The sequence below is a fragment of the Arachis hypogaea genome, chromosome 17 (genome assembly GCF_003086295.3).
Source record: "Arachis hypogaea cultivar Tifrunner chromosome 17, arahy.Tifrunner.gnm2.J5K5, whole genome shotgun sequence".
NCBI classification, from domain to species: domain Eukaryota; kingdom Viridiplantae; phylum Streptophyta; class Magnoliopsida; order Fabales; family Fabaceae; genus Arachis; species Arachis hypogaea.
The window spans coordinates 131871303-131890897 of record NC_092052.1 but is presented as its reverse complement, the minus strand read 5'-3'; the positions used below and the strand labels follow the sequence as shown (position 1 = coordinate 131890897).

General features: G+C 25.8%; 1 pseudogene; it reads left to right on the top strand.

The window, feature by feature from the left end:
• Positions 1 to 6818: 6818 nt before the first annotated feature.
• LOC112763988 (uncharacterized) lies at positions 6819 to 16676 on the top strand (annotated as a pseudogene).
• The last annotated feature ends 2919 nt before the right edge of the window (positions 16677 to 19595 follow it).

The window sequence follows — 19595 nt, the reverse complement described above, 5'->3', positions numbered from 1 at the left end:
AGATGGATTGTGTGGAGGCGTTTAATCTTATTTCTAATCATCAAAATGATTTTAGATTTATTGATCCCTTAGTGTTTAAGATAAAGGATATCATAAATTGAAATTGGTGTGGTGACTTTTATTTGATCATGTGAGATACAAATACAGTGATCTCGACACTATGACAAAGATAATAATAATATTATATCGTGATCAAATAAAATTTTTCTTTCCTTAAAAAAAATTAAGAATAATTTTAGGCGAAACTACATATCTATATAAATAGTTAGGGGTGTATACGGATCGGATATAGTCGAAAATTCGATCCAATCCGCATAATTTCCATCAAATCAGATCGGATATGATATCTGCATTTTTTTTTCTGCGTCGGATCTGATCTGATCTGATCCGCAAATGTGCGAATCGGATATCAGATATATCTGCATAATTGAATCTTCTTCTCTTTTTAATCATATTTTTATGTAAAAAATTTAATAAAAATATTTCTTCCACATTTTAACTTATTTATTCCTAAAATATTTTTAATCAATTTTTTTTAAATAACAAAAATAAAATAATACAATATATGAATAATAATTACTAACTAAAACATACAAACAAATAAATATAATACCAAATATATATATATATATATATATATATATATATATATATTATATATATATATATTTTAATTATTATTATATGGATCCACGAATCGAATATGCGGATGTAGAGCAGATATCCGCGATCCGATCCGTAAAGGGTGCGAATCGAATTCTATTCGATTTGATTAATGTGCGGATCGGATTGTATCCGCACTTTGCAGATCGGATCGTATATTTACCGCAAATCTGCGAATACGATCCGATCCATGAACACCCTATAAATAGTACCTGAACTTTTGGTTTTTCTTTTTTTTTTTAAGTCAACCAACAAAAAAAAATCACAACGAGACTTCTAGATCTGTCTCTTCAAAATTGCAAAAGCCTTCATTTATTTCTACCTATGCACATATTAAGTTGCACTCAAAAGTAGTGATTTTGATGAGCTCTCACCAACCAAAGCCATTCCAATTTGTCTCAAATCATAGAATTTCTCAATCTTCCAGATGGGCTTTTCTCTATCTTCATTTAAGTTATTATTATATTATATATATATGAAGTTCATATATATATATAATAATAAGAATAAAATATTACGTGTCTCTTCTATGATCAAGTATGGCAATAAATTAGGGATGTGTCTCCTCTCTTTGTCAATTAATAATCTTGAGTGTGTTTTTGGATATGCTTAAATTATCCGTTTTATGTGAATCTGGATGTTCTTACTTCCTTATCTAGCTCGCAAATCTCTCTCTATTTTGTCCATGCAACTTTCTTTAAGGAGAATAATTTGTTCTCATCCATCCCCAATTACACTATGTGAGTTTATATCCAAACGTCTTTAATTAGACTAATATTCAAAATTCATTATATATTATTAATTCGACAATTAAAATATATCACATGATATTTCATTTTTAGAGTAAAGTATTAAATTGGTTTCTTATACTTGAGCGTAATTATATTTTGATTTTTAATGTTTAAAGTGTCCTATTTAAATTCACAAAAGTTTTATTTAATTTCAATATAATTATACCGTTAGATCAAAATTAAATAATTAATAAAATGTCTTACATGACACTAGTACAAGAACAATATCAATAATCTGGAGAACAAGTATAAATTTCAGAGACACAAAATCAATCGTGAATGCATCAATACATTTATTTATCATTCTTCTTACAATTTAAATAAAATATTTTCTATAGAACTAAAAAGAATGATAAATAAATGTATTGATACATCCACGGTTGATTTTGTACCTCTGGAACTTGTACTTGTTCTCCAAATTATCGACATTGTTCTTGTACGGTTGTTATGTAAGACATTTCTTTAATTATTTAATTTTGACCTCACGGTGGGACTATATTAAGACTAAATGAAAATATTTTGAATTTAAATAAAACACTTTAAACTTTAAAAATTAAAACAGAATTACAATCAAACATAAAAGACTAATTTAATACTTTACTTTTTATTTTATTATAATTAAATTAAAATTTTTCTTTTAGAATTTTTTTTTTTCATTCTCCGTTTATTCTACTTCTCTTGAGTTTTTAATCTACATGCCACCGTTTCTTAAATTTATAATCAAAATATTTCTTTTCAAATTATTATTTTTATTCTTATTTTTGATAACTTGACAAGAAAGGCCTATCCAAAAGTACTTCTAACCAAAAAAAAAAAAAAAAAAAAACGCTAGTCCATAAAATGTTCACTATACATAGAGAAACAAATACATAAATCTCATATCCTTTTCTTTCTTTCGATAAATCTTTAAAATTTATTACAAGAATATTGGATATTATTAATTTTTAAAATTTATAATAAAAAATTATATATTAAAATATAATTTATTTTAAATAAAAACTTACAATTCCGTAATATTATAAAATACTAATGGTTTATAATTAAAAGATAATTATGTATATTTTAGTTTAGTCTTTGCTAAATTAGATTTTTCAATTTGATTCTTAAAAAAATATAACAATTAATTAAATTGTTCATTTTTATCAGCTAAATGATGATGTAGTATAAAATAATTTATACCGTATGTCATTATTTAATTAATAAAAAAGTCATTCTTACTCAGTAAATTGAGATTCAAAATGGTTTTCTTAGTTTTTATTTGAGTTCCTAATCTCCCCCACCCTCCCTTAAACTTGGATCCTAAATTTTTATTTTGTGACCCAATTAATTATTTCCTTTAGTGTTTACATTAACGACAAGCTCATATAAATAGCTAGTGTCACATATTAGAACAAAGTTCGACCATGCTATGGAGTCATGGCCTGTATGAATGACATGTGTCATAACAGAATTTTTCGACGTGTCAATTTAATATCACATAATAATTATTTATATGTCTTTTTTTTATTAGATTAAAATTTTAAAAAAGTAATTTTATAATATAATATCAGAATTTTTATGGCTGAAAATGTTAGAATTTAGATCTTGTTACTCTTAAAAAAAAAATAAAAAAATAACGTAAGACAAATAAAAAAAAAATAAAATCTATATAAAATTCATATAAATACAAAAAAAAAATTATAAAAAATGTATTAAAAATGTAATTATTTATATATTTTTTATTGGCTTAAATTTTTGAAAAAAAATTATTTTATGATAGTGATATATTAAATAACTATTTATGATACAACCAATTATTTTATAAAAGAATTGAAACATAACTTATACATTAAGAAAAATTATTATTATTTTTTAATCAGATACTAAAAGGTAAAACTTATTAAGTTCTGGTTTGCTATATACGAATATGCGTCTTTTAGACCAAAACAAAAGATAAATATATTTTAGTTAATTATATAATTCTTTTACTAAAATAATATATATATATATATATATATATATATATATATATATATATTAAAAATATTGTTAATACTAAAATATTATAACAAGTTTGTATGAATTGAAAATTTAAAAGTATTTGTTAAAATAATAATTTTTATATAAGCAACATACATAAATAGAGAGAAATTAATCGGTTTAAAAAAAATAAAAAATTTGAATTTGTGAAACAAAAAATGAGAGATTGTTAATTATTTGATTTACGTTATTTAATTTTAGAGACTAAAATTACCGACGAATTTACTGGCAGATTTGTCAATAAATTTGTTGGGTAAAAAAATTACCGTCGAATTTGATTTTTCAATGGTAAATTTGCTGGTAATAATTGGAGGAAAAAAAAATTGTCGCAATCATTACCGTCGGATTTATCCATGGATTTATCCGCCGGTAATCCGAATTAGTGGAACGCTGCGTTTTGGTCATTTGCAAAGCATTATCGTCGGATTTATCCGCCGGTAATCTTGTCCCAAATTCGAACCTTCGCCCCCCCTCTCTCTCCCCCCTACAAACCACCTCCGGCAGCTGCTTCTCCACCAGCATCGGCCACCACCAACAGCGTTTAAAGACTGCGTGGACTTCTTGTGTCGCGTTGGTCGCTCTATCACTATCATTTTCGTCATTCCCACCACCGCTGTCGGTGCCACTGCTGCCATCATTGTCGCCACTGCTCTCTGTCGTCGGAGCTGCCTCTTTCCTCCCTCTAGGTATATTGTCCTTCTCCTTATTCCTACTATTTTTTATTTTATTTAAAATAAACCCTAATACAGCCTTGCCAATTGGTCACCGCCACCACCACTTTACCGTTCGTGCTGCCACCACGCTAAAAAAGTCTTCCGTGTCGTCACTGTCTCCAGATAACTCACTAATTAGTTTTGGATAGTTAAACTCTAAACCCTAATTTATCTAATTTTAATTTGTTATGTATTAAAAAATTTGTAATTATAATGCTTGTATTAGAAATTTAACTGTTTTTTATATTTACTTCATATATTAATTTAGATTTAGGGTTTTTTAATTTTATTTTGATTTAGCTTTTTCTTTTAAATTCTGTTTTAATGATTTTATGTTTGAAATTTTGTTTATGATTTTGATTTTGAATTTTATTTTTATGATCCTGTGTTTATTATTTTGATTTCTGTTTATTGTTTTTATTTTTGTTTATTGTTCTGTAAGTGTAAGATTCTTAACTGCATTGTTCTAATTTCTGTTCTGATGTTGTTTGAGTTAATTTTTTTTGAATTAATTAGTTAGTTGTTGTTAATTATCTGAATTAATTAATTTGTTTATTTTTTAAATTAATTATTGACTTATAATTTATTGTTATTAATTTTTTAAGTTTATTATTATCTAAGTTAATTATTTTTTAAGTTAATTAGTTGATTGTTGTTAACTGTATAAGTTAATTTTAACTTGTTTATTTTTTGAGTTAATTATTGGCTTATTGTTTATTGTTAATTTTCTAAGTTTATTATTATCTGAGTTAATTAGTTGATTGTTGCTAATTATTTGAGTTAATCTTAACTTGTTTATTTTCTGAGTTAATTATTGACTTATTGTTTATTGTTGTTAATTTTCTAAGTTTATTATTGTTTGAGTTAATTATTTTTTAAATTAATTATTTAATTATTGTTAATTATCTGAGTTAACCTTAATTTGTTTATTTTTTAAGTTAGTTATTGTCTTATTGTTTATTGTTGTCAATTTTCTAGTTTATTATTATCTAAGTTAATTATTTTTTAAGTTAATTAGTTTATTATTATTAATTTTCTGAATTAATTAGTTTATTGTTATTAATTATCTTAACTTATTTATTTTTTGAATTAATTATTGAGTTATTGTTTATTGTTGTTAATTTTTTAAATTTATTATTATCTGAGTTAATTATTTTTGAGTTAATTAATTAATTATTGTTAATTGTCTGAATTAATATGAACATGTTTATTTTCTGAGTTCATTATTGACTTATTGTTTGTTGTTGTCAATTTTCTAAGGTTATTATTATCTGAGTTAATTAATTTTTAAATTAATTAGTTGATTGTTGTTAATGGTCTGAGTTAATCTGAACTTATTTATTTTCTGAATTAATTATTGACTTATTATTTATTGTTGTTAATTTTATAAGTTTATTATTATCTGAGGTAATTATTTTCTGAGTTAATTAGTATTGTTTTTTTTATTTATTAGTTTAAAAATTATTGAATTTAAATATTTAAAATTATAGATTATTTTATAAAAAATTAAAATTTAAGACCGTCAGTTAAACCACTTGTAGTTATTAATTTAATTATTAATTAATAATCTATTATCATCGAATTTACTGGAAGAAAAATCTGATGATAAAAATTACTAGCAAAAATTTTCTACGATAATTAGTGACAAACAAAAAAATCTGCTAGTAAATAATTACCAGCGAAGTTTATTCCGTTAAATTTATTGTGATGGTAAATATGTTATCGACAGATTTTTTTAGTAAATTTACCGATAAATTTGACGATATTCGACATTTTTCTTGTAGTATGTGTTATAATACGTGATACTACCTTCCAGGTCAATATGTCATCATTGTATTATATAATTAATCGTATTTTAATATTCATTGTATTATATAATTAAATCATATTTTAATATTGGCTATCGCCTATGTCATCATGACACATCATGATACTGTTATCGAAAAATACTCTAAAAACTAACATAAAATATAGTAAAAATTTGAGATACAAATTGAAACAATTAAAAATTTAAAGACCAATTTGAGACTTGAATAAAAATTCAATGGCCATTTTAAAATTTGGGAGAAAATTAATAAAATTAATAACTACTTTAAAATTTAAATCTACAATTACTTTTATTTTTTTAAATACTATTTTGACTATTAACCTTTAATTTATTTTATCATGTTTAGACGTATTTATAAGAAAAATTAGTGTCTCATATAATATAAGAGTATTAAATCCTGTCAAATAATGTTGTCCCTCAAAGCGTTGCAAAAATCATAAAATATAAAAAATAGATAACAGTATAAAAGGATTCACACACTTCTTTTTTTAGGGAGGTCAAAGCGTAACGCAAACAAGTCAAATCAATTCCCAAATCTTCAAATTGTAATAATCATAATTCCATAATTTGATACACAATAATTTCATTGCAAATCCCAGAATCACATTCCCCTTCTCAAGTAGGTATTCGTTTTCCCTCAGTTTTGTTTTTTCTTAATTAATTCGTTAATAAGTTTTGTTACCAAAACAAGGGGATCCTTTATTAATTGTTTATGATCTCATACATGTAATAGTAGGGCTTTAATTTTTGGTTAAAAATCTCACATTTGGTTGTAACATTATCATAAATTTGCAGGTCTAAGGAGGGAGGTGAGAATGAATGAATGTTAATTACACATTGCAATGAGATGTTTAATTAAATCATGTTTTAATTATGTTGGAAACAGTACCACAAATTGGCATTTACATTCACAGATTTCACAATCTTGACCTATTTAAGCAAGGGTATATATACATACATCTCCAACTAATTAATTACTTTTTTTTTTCTTTATTTATTTAGAATTCCTTTACTGAATTTGACAATGTTTATTTTGTTTTAATTTGTGTAGATGGTATAGGATTAAAATTACCATGAGATGGGATGATGATAATGAAAATCAATCTTTCGGAATTCCCTCTAGAGTTGTTCAGTATGAAGGTAATTTAAATTAAAATTAAGAAAGATTTTATTTAGTTTCATTTATTCAATCATATTTGTATTATCACTTTTTTAATTTTGATATGGAGTAAGTAATGGTGTATGGCATAGTTATGGAGATATAGGGTGTTTTACCATGCTGTGATGACTAGGTCAAGCAAATCGGACGGTCCGATAGGAAGGAGAGTAATCGGACGGTCCGATTACAGTAATCGGAGGGTCCGATTTGTGTACCCTGAATTTTTTAAATTTTTAATCACAAATCGGATCCATGTACTTTGAATTTTTTCACTTTTTTAAACACAAATCGAATGGTTCGATTTGTGTACTCTCATAATTTTAAAAAACACAAAAAATTACAATGTTAAAGTATATCACTCATTTTAATTCCATATCAAAATTTTTTAGCCTTGTATTATAATCCTATAAATTGTTTTTTTAAATAATGAATTTAAAAAACTAGTTGCTTTTGACAATATAGCTAGTAATCCATAATTGAAATGTATGGATAAATTTTTGTATGCTATGTATATATTAAAAATTAGTCACTAAATCAGTTATTTTTAATATATATTTTATATAAGTGACTAATTTAATAGTTAATTTATAATGTACATATAATATGATTAAAAATTAAATCTTTTTATTAAATCGTATGATTAATAACTATATATAGCTCCTGATGAGATGGATCCAAGCTATATAAAGGGCATATGGAGGATTGAAGAAAAAGACAACAGTTTCTCAACACAGCCCTTTCGGATTAGATATGCAAAGCAAGACATTTATCTATGTATCATGATCTTATTCAACTTATTTCATACTGAATTTGAGGTAATTAATTAATTAATCATCCATGATCTCATTGTTCAAATAATAGCTAGTTGCCTATTTATCTTATTGTGCTATTAAATTAAATAATGCAGGGATTCATCACTACTGCTGTTATTTTAAAGTTTGAGCTTATCTATGTTACCAAATATTATGAGAACGGGTGAGTCATATAAAATAAATTTAATTATTTTGTTTGTTCATGCAGTTTTACCAAATTTATAATTAGGTTTCTATATTTTTTTTAATTGAGTTTTTATACTACTTTTAATTTTATAATTAGGTCATTTTTATGTCAAAAATATTAAAATTAACAGAACATTTCTCCCAAAAAATGTGATCAAATGTCCGATTAGGTTCTTAATTATCGATATCTTCAATTTGTGGAGAAATATTCAGTTAATTCTAATATTTTTTACACTAAGAAAGATCTAATTACAAAATTAAAAGTAACGTAGGAACCCAATTAAAAAAAAATATAGAGACTTAATTAAAAATTTGATAAAACTGTAAGAACCAGCACAACAATTAAACTTAAAAAATCGGTCAAAAAAATTATTTTTAAAAAATAAAAAATGTGTCAATTTAGTTTCCAAAAGATTAGATATCTCAAATTAATTTTTAAAAAATATTTTTTATTATTTAATATCTTTTGAAAAATAAATTAGCGTATACATAAAACTTTTTAAGTTCTATTTTGATTATTAATTGTTAAGCCAAAAAATTAAATTTGATTATACATATTTATGATTGACATTGGTATATATATAGTGGTGAATTGGAAGCTTCTCTGGATTCTTCTCCAACTATCCATGAATTTCGGATTCCTCCTAAAGCTCTATTAGGGTTGCATTCATATTGTCCTGTCTATTTTGATTCCTTACATGCAGTGCTCATTGATGTTACTGTACATACATGTATTCTCAAATCTTCATCAAAATTTCCCAGGTTTGCCACATTTTAATATCATCTTTAATTAGATTAATCAACCATGCTTTCATTTTAACATTCATTAATGTTAACCTTAATTTTTATTTGGTGAAATTCAGAGCTTTTATTTATGAACAAAAGATTAAGAGTTCAATTTTGGTTTCTCCTAAAAAAATTAGTATAAGCTAGAAAATTAAATTATATAAAAAGAGATAAAAATCTATACAAAAATTGACATAAATTCAAAAAGAGACTCTATCCTTTTACAAAAAGATTTATTAGGTATAACAATATATATGTTTTTTTTATCTTAGTCTTTTATAATGAGCAGTTTCATGATACTATGCATACATGAATAATGTTTAAGCATCAAATGCATGTTATTACTAAAATATATTTGAGGAGATATCAATGTATTTTTTTTTTCATAAAAAAAAAGGAAATTAAAATTGAACTAAAAATTTCATAAAATATATTTTTTTTTACTATGCATACAATATGACCTTAACTTTTTAATCACAAGTTTTTATGAGCATGCTTCAATACATATAGTTAGGTGTTCACTTTAAAATAACAAAAAAGAAAAAAAAGAGATAAAGTATGTTTTTTGTTTCTAATATTTGCGATTTTCTTCAAAAATATTCCTAACGTTTAGTTACATTCAATTTTGTCTCTAATATTTTTAATTTGAGTCAAAATTATCCCTAAACATTAATTCCATGTAAAATGTTAGGGACAAAATTAAAAACTTCCAAAGATAGTTTTGACACAAATCGAAAACGTTAGGGATAAAATTGAATTAATCGAAAATATTAGGGATAAAATTGAATGAAATTAAACGTTAGGGGTATTTTTAAAAAAACCACAAACGTTAGAAATAAAAAATATATTTTATTAAAAAAAAAAGTTACATATTTTCACTTTAATTTATCTATTTCAGAAATTCAGCCACCAGTGAAGTGAATGTTGGCCAAAGTTATAACACACTAAAGAATAATCAAGTATGTTCTAATTATTAAAGATTATGCTACGTGTACACCAAAATCAGCCACCAAAGTCAGTCATCAATATAAAATACATGTTAAAATATAAATACACATTGAAAATAAATTAAATCACACATGTATTTATACACAAATACATTGGCAACTGATTTTAGTGGTTGATTTTGTTATACAAATAGTATTTCTCAATTATTAAACATTATTAGGTGTCACATTTTTCCTTAACCCCCTTATATTGAGTTTCTTAACAAAACGTTTTATGTGACTAATTAAGCAGGGCTTTGGTGCAATCGCTTATTTAGATGTGAAAAAGAAAATGTTTATTAAAGCATTATTAACTGCTCGTGATATATTACTTGAAGAATTTCAAAGACTTAGTAAAGCAATTGATCAAGCTATTGATATTTCAGAATTTCTGTTAAATATGAACTCATTAAATTCCATACTTCAAGCAAATCAAGTTTTGACACAAGGAAAATCACAAAATGGCCAAGAGGTTTTTTTTTTTTTTTTTTTCAATTTTCAACTTATATATGAATTACTATTTCCATTTAAAATAACTATTAATTCGTCCAAATTGGTACCAAATTTGTACAGGGATTTAGTGTTGATTTTTTGAATGCTGGAAACCTCAAATCTCTTAGTCAAAAAGAACTTTTGAAGTGTTTGGATTTATTAGGAGATCAATTGTTCAACTTATGGAACGAATTTTTAAAATTTCACAGGTTTGCTTTCTCATCTTATATCATTAAAAAAAATAACAAATAGGTCTTTAACATTTTGATCTGCAGGCATTTAAGTCTTTGAAAATTTGAAAATATATTTAAGTTTGTGACCTTTTTAAAACATGGACATATCGATTCCTTATATTCACTTGGATCTGTCAGACTTAACAGAAAAATCAAACGTGATTCTCGTTATATTGACCTGGTTGATACGAATGTACACGTAAGAAAATTTTTAAAATTGTACAACAAATTAGACTCAGGGATTAATATGTTCAGATTTTGAAAAAGTCAAAAACTTAAATGTCTGCAAACTAAAAAGTTAAGGATTAATTTATCTTTTTTTTCTTATTAATTTGATGGTTGATTGTTAAATAAACATGCATGATTATATTCACTTGTTGGTAGGGAAAACAAAATACAGATTCTAAAGTATTTAAGAGAAACATGGTGTAAGGATAGAAAAGTTGAATGGTCAATATGGATGGTGTACTCTAAGGTTGAGATGCCCCATCATTATATAAATAATGGGATTAATTTATCTTCAAATCGTGGTAAACACAAAAGAGCTCTCACTTTATGGAAGCTTAACGACGAGGTTAGTGCTTACATCGCCCTAATTCATTATCTCTATCTCATGAGAAAAGGACAAATAGGTCCCTGACTTTTTGTTCTGTGGACATTTTTGTCCCTAACTATTGAAAAATACTTTTAAGTCTTTAACATTCACAAAACTTGTACGAATCAGTCCCTGACGGAGGCATTTGGACGGATCAATCCCTGACAGAGGCATTTGGACGGAGGGACTGATCCGTCCAAATTTTGTGAAAGTCAGGAACTTAAAAGTGTTTTTCAATTGTCAGGAACAAAAATATCTGCGAAACAAAAAGTCAAGGACCTATTTATCCTTTTCTCCATGTAATATATAATAAACTTCCATCCTTTGATTAAATTTGAAATGTTTAACTTTTAGAAGTTTCTATTATCTCCTTCAATTTCTAACTAAATCTTTGATAAAATATATGACAGTTTCTTAACTATACTAAACAAAATAAAAAATTTGAGTCTAACCAATATTATAAAGCCAGTATAGTTTATTATTTTTGATCAGTCAATAATATTTAAAAGTGTTTGTTAAAAGTATGGTGATGGATTAAAAATCTTAGGCTATTGACTTAAAATATCGAACAATATAAATAAAAAATGCTGGTCTTCAAATTTTTTTCAAATATTCTATAATTTTACTTAATACTAGTCAGAGACGGACATATAGGGGGGCGACCCGAGGCTTCGACCCGCTAAAGGTTTTTTTTTAATAAAAATAATAGTAATAAAGTATTAAGTATGATTTAATTTTTAAAAAAATATATTTAATATTTAGTCTAGTATAAATAAAAGTCCAATCCAACCTAAATATTAATGATTTTTAATATCTAAAAAGTAAGTAACAATATTAAAAAAATTTAAAAAAAGTATTATTACTAATATTTTTCAGTTAAATAAAATTTTTTAAATCTCACAAAGTGGATTCTTTTTCTTCTTGTGATCGTCATTCTTGATTTGTTTGGTATTAACTCTCTCTGTTTCAAATGCTACAACTGAGAGATTTTTTTCAGCTACGAATATTGTGAAGAATAACTCAAAAACAAAATAAAAGATGAATTTTTTGCTAATTGTCGTTTAATTACATTAAGAAAAAAATTGCTGAAAAATTTGATATAAATTCTATTATTGATGAATTTTATGAAGTAAAAAAATACACATGCATTTTGTATACTTTAAAATATATTTTTTATCGGTATATTTTTATAATACGTCTTACATTATATAATTTTTTATATATTTTTTTAATATTATATATATTATTGACCCCTCGTGATAATATTTCTGAATCGTCCCTGCTACTATACTAATCTCTAAAACCAAAATAAATAATTTGTAATTGAAAGGATTAATAATAAAATGAAAAATTGTGTTGTAATTCATACACAGCCTATTCAAACCGCAGTAACACGTGCTGAGATGCATCGAAGGAGCATTGCACACATGCGGGTAAGTAATCGTGAATCATATACATACGGACGATTAGGAATTAATTAAATTTGATTATAATTAATTAATAAAGCATGGCTATTGTTTTTGCAGATTAACAACCGATCAATTCAAGACATGCATATATTTGGAGACCCTTTAAGAACACCAATTGTGACGGTTGAACATGTGATCACAAATGCACAACGAAGAACTATTAGTCAAGATTCATATTTGATACATACCAAGCTTTTTACAGCCTCACACAGCTTCCAACGACTACCTAACATTACCCACGACCAATCGGAACACCATTTTCATGTCTTGAACATTGTTGTCTTTGTCCATGGCTTTCAGGCATGTCCATCTTATTTTCCTCTCTAAACCCTATCACACTAAAAGAAATTATTAGAATAGCGACCGATTTGGCGACCGATTCTGGTAGTTGCTAAAATTTTGGTGACTAAATTCAAAATAGTAACCAATGTTGGTCGCTAATATTTAGTGATCGATTTTAGCGACCGATTTTCATGCAAGACCTAACCATACAAACTAATTTTGGTCGCTAACAAGATCAGTCGCTAAATAGCAACCCATATTTCGGCCACTAAATCGGTCGCTGAAGTATTCAGTCGCTAAATGACGACCAATATTTCGGTTACTAAATCGGTCGTTGTTAGCAATCAATTTTTTCGGTCGCTATTCCGGTACTTTCTTGTAGTGTCACAATACAACAAAAATAATTTTTAGTGACAAATTTTTTATGGCAGTAATTTAATAGTCACTATATATCTTATTTAATTTATATTTCTGTAGTAATTATATATTTGTTGTTATTACTATATATTATAATGACAATTATATACTTTTTGCGGCTATTAAAAGATTTTTTATTGACAATTATATAATTGTTGCTAAAATTTTTTAGCAACAAAGAATAAGACGGATAATGTCTTATTGCCAGTAAATATATTAGCGATTATTTCTATTACCGTAAAAAAAATAAATGACGGTTAAAAATAATTTTTTTAGTAGTGCTAGATTTAAATTGATTCAATCCGATTCGAATAAAATCATATTTGATTTATTTAGGTATTTGATGAAATGTTAAAATGCTTTTGAAATAAATCTAAAAAGATTATATATTTATCGTTTAATAAAATGTTGCAGGGGCATCATTTAGACCTAAGACTTGTTAGAAATCAATGGGTTTTAATTGATCCTGAAGTGGAATTTCTTATGTCAGAAGCCAATGAAGATAGAACAGCATCTGATGATTTTAGAATAATGGGTCAAAGGCTGGCTAAAGAAGTTATTTCTTTTGTGAAGAGAAAAATGGATAAAGCATCAAATTCAGGAATTTTGGGAGATATTCACCTAAGTTTTGTTGGACACTCTATGGGCAACCTCATTATAAGATCTGCACTCGCAGGTAGGTCACTTTTGCAAAAGTAATATGAAAAATCTTTTATTTGCATAACAAAAATTATTTATCAAATTAGTAGTTATATATTTATATATATTATTTTATATATTTTTAATGTTTATTATATATTTTAATATTATTTTATATAAATAAATGATTTTTTATACATATTACAATATAGTACTTCTGTTTCAAAATAATATATCTGTTAGAAACAAGAGACTAAACTGGAGAAAGGATTTGTGTATTATTGAGTGTATTCCAGTTGTTTATTCAAGTTATCTGGAATGATACAATATAAAAGGGTATTTATAGGTACTAAAAGAATCGTAATAATAAAGACGTAATTTCCTATAATAAATATTCAGATATACTAAATAATACTAATTGATCCTAATTATATTCTAACAATATCAAATAGTATTTAAAATATTATTTATTATAATTTATGAATAGTATTATTTATTTTGTATTTGTTTTTAATAAAAATGTTACTATATTAACAAATTTCAATAAAAAAAATAAATTTTAAAAATATTTTTAGTATGATCTCCATTTATAAAAATATAAATTAGAAGTATATTTTTTACCCTCGACATTTATATTTGATTTTAATTTTATCCGTAATAATTTATTTCAATTTTACTCCTAGCATTTCAATATATATTCAATTAAAAATTAATTAGAAATCCTAACTAATTCTTTTAATTATTCTTCTAATTTTTTTATCGTTTTAATATTTTCAAAAAATAACATATATATTTAAAATTTTAATTATTTAAATATTAAAAAATAAATTAAAACTCCAAATTATCACTTTATTCAATTATGTCCCTCAACATCTAGATTAACTGTATTAATTATTAGTAACATTGTGTTGATTATGTATTTGCAGATAGTTTGATGGAACCATATCTAAGATACTTGTATACGTATATGTCCATATCTGGTCCACATTTAGGGTATCTTTACAGTTCCAACTCATTATTCAATTCTGGATTATGGCTTTTTAAGAAGTTAAAAGGCACACAATGCATTCATCAACTCACATTCACTGATGATCCACATTTTCAAAATACATTTCTCTATAAACTCTCTAAGGTATTATAAATCTTACACTATTATATATCAACTCTAACCATGTTCGTTTCATTTAGTAGTTAGTTCACTAGTCCGCTTAAGCAAGTATTGAGAATTCGAACCTTTACTTTATGCATGCAGCAATTCATTGACAAAAAACAAACCCTTAAATAAAATTCAGATCTACGACGGAGTAGTCCTTGTAAAAACAAAAAAATTATATATCAACTTTAAATTTTTTTGGTTTAATTACTCTATTGATCCCTATAGTTTCGTGAAATTTTCAATTAGGTCTCTATACTTTTTTTTCTTTTAATTGAGTCCTTGCACCAATTTTTTTTAATTGGATCCCTACACTTTTTTTCCTTTTATTTAGATCCCTGTACCAATTCTTTTTTTTAGTTGGGTCCCTATAAAATTAAGCTAATTACTACTAAGAGGGACTTAATTGAAAAAAAATTTGGTGTAGGGACCCAATTAAAAAAAATATATATAGGGACCTAATTGAAAATTTCACGAAACTATAAGAAACAACAGAATAATTAAACCAATTTCACGTTTAAATTTCAAAAATATTTTAATAGTCCAATAGTTCTTATTTCAAAAAAGGTAAAAGCTCAGGTGCAGTCGACTTCATGTGAAGTTGATAGTTGAGAGCTCTTAGATGAAAATTTAGTCAAATCAGTCAAATCATCTAACGGTTCTCAATTATCAACTTTACGTGAAGTCGACTGCACTTGAGTTTTTACCTTCAAAAATATTTTAAGTGATCAAATGTGACCTTTCCTTTTAAGAAAATTTTGAGAAATGTAAATTATACTGAATATTAATTATTTTTTTAAATAATTTTTTTTTCTTTTCTTTTCTTTTCATTTTTCCAGCAAAAGACCTTGGAATACTTTAGGAATATTATCTTGATATCTTCTCCTCAGGTATTACTTTAATTTCTTTAATGTTTCTTAAAAAAAAAAAAAAAAAATCATCTCTACGAGTTTTATTTACTGATTCTTATCATCACTAGCAATAATGATTAACAATTTTTTTCCTTTTTTTTTTTTTTTAAATAGGATGGTTATATTCCTTATCATTCGGCTAGAATAGAATCATGCCCAGCAGCATCAAATGACAGATCAAAGAAAGGAAGAATGTTCATAGAAATGTTAAATGATATTTTGGATCAAGTGAGAGTGAATCACGATGAACATCGTCGAGTTTTGATGCGTTGTGATGTGAATTTCGATGTGTCTTCATATGGCAAGAATTTGAACTCATTTGTTGGACGTGCTGCTCATATTGAATTTTTGGAGTCTGATATTTATGCAAAGTTCATAATGTGGTCTTTTCCAGAATTATTTAAATAGCATCATTTTGCATTTGATTAGGGTTTCTTGCTTATGTATGTATATAGAGATCTTAGTTTATGTTTTTAGTTGGCTTCAATATATATATATGTTTATTTGAAGCTTAATATATATGTTTTCGTGTCTCTCTTCAGAACCGGTTTCGCTTTCTCCCATTTTTTCAAGTCTCTTTTCACCGATGATATCACCATGTTTTTCTTCTTCTTTGGATCCAAGTATGGTCAGCTTCTTTCATGATTTGAGCCCTATGCTTCAACAACAGTGCCGCTTTTGTCATGACTAGTCCTTTAAAATTATGTTTCACCACAATAATAATTTTTTCTGTTTATTCATCTTCTTCTTCTATTTTAATGGTCAATTTATGATGATCATTTTAGTAGGTATGCGAATGGTTATTTTATTTTTATGTAGATGATTATTTTGATTGGATTGAGTTTAGTTATATATAATTAAAATATGTTAGATGTTCAATTCATTAGGTATGCGGATGATTATTTTTATCTTCAAGTTTATGGTTATTTTTATTAAGGGTGAGTGGAGTGTGACAAGTCAAGTAGCGACCGTGAAATGAAATGATTATTGACGAAGGTGGGGTGGCCGCCAGTTAAAAAAGAAAAGAGTATTGGAGGATTTCAGATAGTTATTTTTTTTTTTAAATAACTAACTGGATTTTTTAAAAATTTAAAATTTGAAATTGGAGAATTTGAAATTTGAAATAAATTTTAAATTTGACATGAAATAATTGAATAAGAGTTTTTAAATTTATTATTTCGTTAGTAATTTTTATTTTTAACTCATATTGGGCTAAATAAACAATCCATTATACACATTGTACAAATATCTCATTGGCTCCCTAGCGGGACTCATAGCATAATAATATATAGGAGGCAAAGGAAAAGATTTAACAAAAGAATTTTGAGTTCTCATTGGAATTTTTTTTTAAGAAAAATAGTATTTTTCATTAAAAAGTACTTTTGTTATGAAAAAATATTTTTTATTTTAAACAAGTAATAACGTGTTACTTTTTGGAAAAGAAATAAAAAAGATTTTATTGAATTCCAGTTCTTCTTATATTTTTATCTAAATACAAAATTACATTTTCTATTTAAAAAATAAAAATTAAGTAATATTTTTAAAAGCCAATTTAAACTTAAGTTATTTTTAGTATAAAAGAATTTTATACACATATTCAACTATATATTGCGATGTTAGCAGAAGTAACTAATTTTTTAAATTTATTATTTTAAAAATTATCTAAATATATAATTCTAATGTGCTAAATTTTTTATAATATTAGTAGAAAAAAAAAGTTAAAACCTTAACAAAACATATAAACATATCTAGCAATATAATTGACTTAGGTAGATAATAATAGAATTAAATTCTAAAATAATTTTGAAATTTAATCAATTTAGCTTCTGAGATACTAATTATATTATAATAGTCCTGAGATTAAAAAAAATATACCTAATTGGTCTCTGACATTTTTTTCGACCATTTTCCTTGTTGTCGGTAGTGACATAGCACTTAACTACCATGATGGACTAGATAATAACGGCTAATTAAGTTAGTAATTGAAAGTTATTGACCTAATGTGATCCTTAACTCAATCTCTACAGCTTCAGGTTCATTTATAGGTAGTGAAGGATTTTTTACAACTTGAGCTACAACCATTGGTGGAGGAGGATATTCTGCAGTAGCAACTAGAGGAGGATTTTCAGCACCAGTAATTGGAGAAGAATTGGAAAAAAATTCGAAATTTAGATAAGAACCTCTTTAATAGTGTAAGCACTAAAAATAATTTTTTATAACTTATGTAACTAAATAGAAAATTCTAAAGATACTCTAAATAATAAATTTAATAGCAAAAATTAAAATAATTAAATACCAAAATTTTTATTATAAAAAACTCTTAAAAAGAACTTAATACAGTAAAATTTTTTATTATTAAAATAATAGATACACAATCAATTTTTTTAGTAGTACTAGGACATATCAACAATCAATAAAATACATCAAAATTTATGAAATTAATATAAACTCTCCACAAAATGGGTATCTCAAATCAGACAAAAGATCAAAAAAGTAATACGACTAATAAATTATATCTTAATATTCGTCTGTACACTAGAAACAATATACTAAAATTTCATAAGAAATAAAGCAAATTTACTAGTTTAATAAGATCAAAATGACACTATCTTTTTTTCCTAATTTCTTCTTCTCTTCGACTCTAAACCCTCTCTCTGTTCTTTTTCTTTTTCTTTTAAAATGAGAAACACTCCCTCTTTTCATGTGGCTTTTAAGTCATTTCTTGCTTTTCTTTTCTTTTTTTAAGTGTGTTTCCACTTGAATTGGGACCACCAATAAATCTCTTCTTCATCGACTCAGGTGAGAATAGACTGTTCTACCAAATCCTTTGCAAGAATCAAACTTTATTATAAGTAAATTCTTAATCATCATATTTGAACCATTATCATTAGTATGAATCTTCTTAAATGCATATGACTTCATCTCAAGTGCTTGACGGATCCAATTATACCTCATTTCTATGTGTTTCAATCTAGAATGAAATGTTGGTTTTTTCCTAAGATGGATAGCACTTTGGCTGTCACAAAATAACACAAACTTTTTTTGATTGATGCCTAACTCTTGTAGAAATTTCTTCATCCACGAGATTTCTTTAGAAGCTTCAACAACAACTATATATTCTGCCCTGTGGTAGACAAAGCAACACATTTCTGAAGTCGGAATTGCCACGACACAGCTCCCCTGCAAAAGTCATCATATAACTAGAAGTAGACTTTCTTGAATTAGGATCTCTAGCCATATTCACATCTGTGTAGCCATCCAACACAAGTTGGTCACTCCCAAAGCATAAATAAACTCTGGAAGTACCACTAAGATATCTGAGAATCCACTTCATTGCTTACCAGTGCTCCTTGCCAGGAATAGAGAGAAACCAACTAACAACTCCAACTGCACCGTGCGACCTGACGCCAACCTCAAAAAGATATCCATCGACGCCCACCCTTGCGCCTGGTGCACAGAAC